Source organism: Pecten maximus, unplaced genomic scaffold, assembly GCF_902652985.1.
Source record: "Pecten maximus unplaced genomic scaffold, xPecMax1.1, whole genome shotgun sequence".
NCBI lineage: Eukaryota > Metazoa > Mollusca > Bivalvia > Pectinida > Pectinidae > Pecten > Pecten maximus.
In genome coordinates this window covers 1-6,025 of record NW_022981463.1, presented here as the reverse complement: position 1 = coordinate 6,025, position 6,025 = coordinate 1, and the positions used below count along the sequence as shown (strand labels likewise).

Here is a 6,025-nt window from a genome sequence, read left to right as displayed (position 1 = left end):
GACACTTTATCACTCGCCCTCCACCTCTGGGTTGCGAGTTCGAAACCTACGTGGGGCAGTTGCCAGGTACTGACCGTAGGCCGGTGGTTTTTCTCCGGGTACTCCGGCTTTCCTCCACCTCCAAAACCTGGCACGTCTTTAAATGACCCTGGCTGTTAATAGGACGTTAAACAAAAACAAACCAAACCCTAAGCGGTCATCTTTCCACTACGCCAATGGGAAATTCCCACCAACATGAGATACCTGTGTAGTAAGATTTCCACCTTTAAACTACAGTAGCGGATATTAAAGAGACCAAAATTCATTATGTTTCAATTCAAATTATGGTTAACAAGATTTCCCCTCTTAAATACAAAAAAAGGCGTTCCTCTGTTAATTTTCAAGCTAAGGTATGTCCCGAAGTGATGAAACAGTGGTCCGATGATTCCAAGTAAGGTGTGATTGTAACGTACATAGTCCGATCTTTGGACACCGTGATACATGTACTTTGTCATAAATCAGGTTTAGAGAAATGGATATGACTTAAACTATTACTGGCTTATCGGTGTAGTTTGGCTATGCGGGCAACTGTATGGAGTAGCACCAGTAATCCATGGTGTGGATGATGTGACGTTTCATGAACGTTCTCCTATTGTTTCAAGACGATCTCGTTCCCCCAAAGGTCTTGACGTACGGTAAAACCCCGCCCGTATCGGATTGATAGTTAGATTGGGACGGTATATCATTAGTCACTCGTAAAATCACAACACGAGATGACAATATGCCTAAGTAGCTAATATACACATGTAATGTACTTTTAATCTCCAACTCTAGAGATTTCACGTGATAGACGCTTCCTTTCATTAATCTGAGTTCCGTACTCAGAGTTGGTCTTCTGGGAGCTTGGCGTTTGACACTTGACGCCTGTATTGTAAAGACCACGTGAGCACGTGCCGTCGTAACCATTTTAGAGTGACGCCGAGAGTGACTTGTCACCTAAAGTAGCAGTTACGCTATTGCCGTCTACAAGTCGATCAGAAAATGTCCAAAATGAGAAATTCTTGTCCAATATTCGTGTCTGTCGATTTGATTTATAACTTACCTTGGGTTGAGCTTGTTGCTCATCGACTCTTAATAGGCTTTCATCTACCAGACGACTTCCGTTCATTGCAGCCTCCATTAAAGGAAGGAAACGAGCAAAGCTCATAACTAAAACACTTGGATATTTCGTTTCAAAAAGCTTCCGGAATTTTATGCGGTTTTAGTTCTGAAGTAAAATCTAAGGTTAATGCCCATCAGCTCGAATGCTTGTCGCCCTAAAGTGGAACTGACAAGATGGCGGCATGGTACTAATGGTTATGATTGAATAATTTAGACTCCGTGATGCAAGGAAAGCACGAGAATATTTCTTTCTCTGCTAAGACTTTTTAGCATGTCCTTGGCTTGGGCTATTAATGTGCAAATGGAAACGAATGCATTTCTGTTGTTTTTTGTTTTTTGTTTTTGTTTTTTTGTTTTTTTCGAATTCTCCTATGTTCGACTTTGAAATATTCACCTTTACTTAAATTACATTTTGTATAATAAAGTAAATTCGAGGACAGACTTAGCCATAAGATACGTAATTTCCATCTTTTTATATAATTTAAAACCAACACACAATTAAATTGATCAGTTCTGTAACATGAACATTTTAATATTGCTATCGTTTAATGTGATAAGAATTAAACCATTCAAGCAAATTTGTAGGTTTTGAAGCTTTGTATGATAATTTCAATACATTTTACCAATGAAATAGATAAAAAAGTAAAACCTTATCAATAATTGATTTAAGTTGTATGCTCCCACTTCCGGTCCCATCTCTCCCTCCCGTCGTCCGTCCGGCTACACCCCTTCCTTCCAATTACACTACTTCCGGTTCATCACCTACTTCGATCCCTCTAACTTCCGACCCCATCTTCACTTTCCCGTCCAAACTCTCGGTCCCATCTCTTCCTCCATTCCCCTCCACTTCCGGTCCTATTCCGTCCATTTAGTTCAAACATCCCACTTCCGGTCTCCATCACGTTTCTGTCCTTAAATAACTGATTTAACGAATCATGATCGAATCCTTCATATTTTGTTTAAACTTACCAACAGTTGTTTTCACGATTATCTTCTTATCAATTCCAACCGTTTGTTTTTTCAAACCCTTTGCCATACTCACTTCAATTCAACTTTATTTCATATTTTGAATGTTTCCGTCTTTCTTAAGACACCCATCAACTACCCCAACCCCGCCGTCTCGCCACCCAACCCTTGTATATGATTTATTTCCTTATGCACCCCTTTTACACCAACAATGTACCCCCCTCCACCCCCTCCACCTACCACCACCACCAAAACAATGTTTTCTTTCTTTACGCACATTTCCCCCACCACTCCTCCGGCCTGGCCAGCATGCCCTTCTATCTGGTGCCCTCCCTCCGTCTCTAATGCCCCTCTCCCAACCTATCTCGTCACCCTGCTCTTCTATCTAGTGTTTATTTCTAACGCACCCCTCCTCACCCTGTCTCGTCACCCTGCTCTTCTATCTAGTGGTTTTCCTTACGCACCCTTCCCAATCCTGTCTCGTCACCCTGCTCTTCTATCTAGTGTTTATTTCTAACGCACCCCTCCCCACCCTGTCTCGTCATCCTGCTCTTCTATCTAGTGGTTTTCCTTACGTACCCCTCCCCAATCCTGTCTCGTCACCGTGCTCTTCTATCCAGTGGTTGTCCTTACGCACCCCTCCCTCATCATGTCTCGTCACCCTGCTCTTCTATCTAGTGTTTATTTCTAACGCACCCCTCCCCCACCCTATCTCGTCACCCTGCTCTTCTATCTACTGTTTATTTCTAACGCATCCCTCCCCCACCCTGTCTCGTCACCCTGCTCTTCTATCTAGTGGGTTTCCTTACGCACCCCTCCCCCAAACTGTCACGTCACCCTGCTCTTCTATCTAGTGGTTTTCCTTACGCACCCCTCCTTGATCCTGTCTCGGCACCATGCTCTTCTATCTAGTGTTTTTCCTAACGCACCCCTCCCTCCACTAGCCAACTCCCTACCATGCCTCGTCACCCTAGTCCTTTTACCCATCTCATTTAACATGCCCTTCCCTTACATGTACTTTAGCCTTACGACTCTTGACCTCCTCCTCCTCCTTAGCACCACCGAGTCGCCATTTCTCTCACCAATACTCTATGATTAGTCGGTCATAAGAAGTCATCATTTTGGACAGAATCAAATAAGCTATATATCGCTATTCTCGCGAGAAATAAAACATATCTGAAAGAGCGACAACAATCACTTCCCTTTTGCTTTTAACTCGGAGAATATTCATTTAGTTTCTTCTTACAAGGTGTAACAATCATGATAGAAAGAGATAGGCCCTACGGGAAATTATCCAGGCGACGTTCACTGTTAAACTGAAGCTGTAAAATGTCAGTCAGCGAAGGAGAAAGGTTTTGTTGTTCGCCGCGGAAGGTCAGATTTTCACACAGTGCCCTATTGTATGCTGGGACAATTTGACAGAGAGCAGTTTTGTCCATCCACTTATGGGCCTCTTATCTGTCGCCTCTTATCTGTCAATTTTGAAATATGTGGCTACCACTCATTAGATGGGAAAATTAGCCTGCGACCCCAATGTAGCATACGTGTAGTATGTTACTTGAAATACACTACTACAAATCTTTCTCATTAATGTATAATTGCATTAATCCGGAAATCCTGAATAAAGTGTATCCGGATTAACGATTAAACGGTATTATATATAGATGAAGATAAGAAACGGCACCGTATTTTTATCTTTGAACCCATAGTTTTTTTTGTCTGCACACTCGGGGCAATAACCAGATTCTCTGACAAGGTCTACTCTCACGGAAAGACGTCGGTCTATCTCAAGCATACGTCCCAGCATCAGGATAAATTCATTTATCTAACTAAGCAGATTGGAGCGATGTTATCAAACATGTCCATCACACACTATGCTATCATATATGATAAGCATAATACTTTTCGTCTTTTGTTTCAATAGAAAGTACAAAATTGCTCATTTGAAAACATATTTTTTAATTCACCTAATTCCAATGATTATATCGGTTCGTGAAAGAATGTGTCTATTCTTCTGACGTCTACCAATCGCAAAGACGCATTTTCGCGTATTCGAATCTTCGATATATGCTCTTTTTATCTGAAACACTTGAAGGAGCGGGGAAAGAATATGCCTGCTGTATCTTAATTGATGACGTGAGAGGCGACCAGTTGTCGTCCCCTTGCAGAGTCTGGGTTGGTTTCTCCTTAGTCTTCTGTCCAGGGAGCTTTGGACAGCCCAAGAATAAGGACAGCTCTTGTGAGGAGGTTAAAACCCTAAAACAAAGACAATCTTCATATCTGAACTTCGCAACAATGGTTTAGTGCACTTTAAAATCTCAATGTAGTTAACAGAAACACCGATATTAGCGCTATCATAAGTCATGTACTTTTTATAAAACTAGTTTATAAAACTCCGGTTAACAAGCACCTGTGTTCTCTGTAAAGTATCTAAAACCTTATAATTGAAGTCTTGTAATGCAGTTCTATTTATTTCCTTCCTTTTAAAGATAACGAGAATGAGAATCCTATAATCAAAAGTAATTTACTCGGTAAGAATGTTTTGACAAACTGAAGTATACTGCTCCTCCTTATGCCTAATACGTATTTGAATGCTTCCGCTAAGTAGCATTCCAGTCGAACTTCACCATAAACGAAAGGTTTAATGCTCGATCGTAACGCGCGGATTCCACGCGCACAAATTCCCCAGGTGCACGAGCTATATTTCCAAAACGAAGGTAGATTGGCCTCGCAGCAGAGCGACAACAAACACAACAGTAGCGACAGTCTTCTGGTGTATAGTTCTAGCTTCCACGGCGAGTTTTAGGAGGGAATAAAGTTAACACAGGTTTGAAAACGTCAGCATTGTTTAGGAATGTAATTCAAGTAGAAGAGATACTTGGTTCTTATATGTTTAAGAATCTGGCGTTTTTACAATGGACGTTTATGGAGCGAAACTGCAATAATAGAGAGAGAATTGATCTTGAGGTTTATAGAACCTGACGTTTCAGAAGGGTTTACGTAAGGTGATTTCAATAACAGAGAGAGAGAATTGACTCTAAATTCAGTAGAAACTGACCTTTTTTCACTTTTTCAATAATTGATAAATAGGTCATAAATGATAGTATTTGACGTTTTTTTACGAAAGAATGTTTACTTAACAAATTTCAAAAACAGAAATTAAAAAAAAAAAAAAAAAAAACAACAACAACAACCCCCCCCCCCCCCCCCCCTCCCCAAAAAAATCGCTCTTCATTCTCTGAAATTTTTGATGTTGTACATGTTCATTCAGAGGTTCTGGGTTAGAATTTTGATGATAAAAGTGTTTACAAATTGAGAACTCTGCTTATTAAATACCTAAATGGATAAACAAAAAAAAAAGGACATAAATAATAATGAATATTAAATGATCAATTAGCATAAAAGACAAAAAAAACTTTCATCCAATAAATATCATATCTTTGCTTATGAAAGTCTATTTTGACTTACGCATTCCGATTTCTTGTCTAATTTGAACGATATGTATGATATCCGAATGACGTCATGCTACTTAAATTTCACATAGTATATATAGCTTTGATTCGTCATTGTAACAATGCACATTGTACATGTAAGTATGTCCGTGACGACAGTGCCCACTCGTCATAGAGTCGGGCTTGGAAGTATTAATGTACTTACCGGCGACATGCCACTTGAATTTCTTTAGCAACCCAACTATCGACCTCATATTCAACAGAAGGAAATACCAGAAGTCAGGGAGTTTATCTTATATATATAGTGATAACGCCTATCATATTGTATTTAGAAACGATCGCGCCCGCGTTTAATAATATACATGTATATCATAAATGTGATTTGCGGTAGGTGCCCGTTATATCAATTATGACGTCAAAACAAAATGTCATCCCAAACTATCTGTTTGTTAATAAGGTAAGGTATA

The 6,025-nt window shown here is 40.1% G+C and overlaps 1 long non-coding RNA gene across 1 annotated transcript; it reads right to left on the bottom strand.

The window, feature by feature from the left end:
• Positions 1-4,048: 4,048 nt before the first annotated feature.
• On the bottom strand, positions 4,049-5,819 carry LOC117320064. Its single transcript, XR_004530915.1, has 2 exons — positions 5,764-5,819; positions 4,049-4,362 (listed from the first exon to the last, which is right to left on the bottom strand). It is a non-coding gene; the product is annotated as an uncharacterized LOC117320064 (long non-coding RNA).
• Between the last annotated feature and the right edge of the window lie 206 nt (positions 5,820-6,025).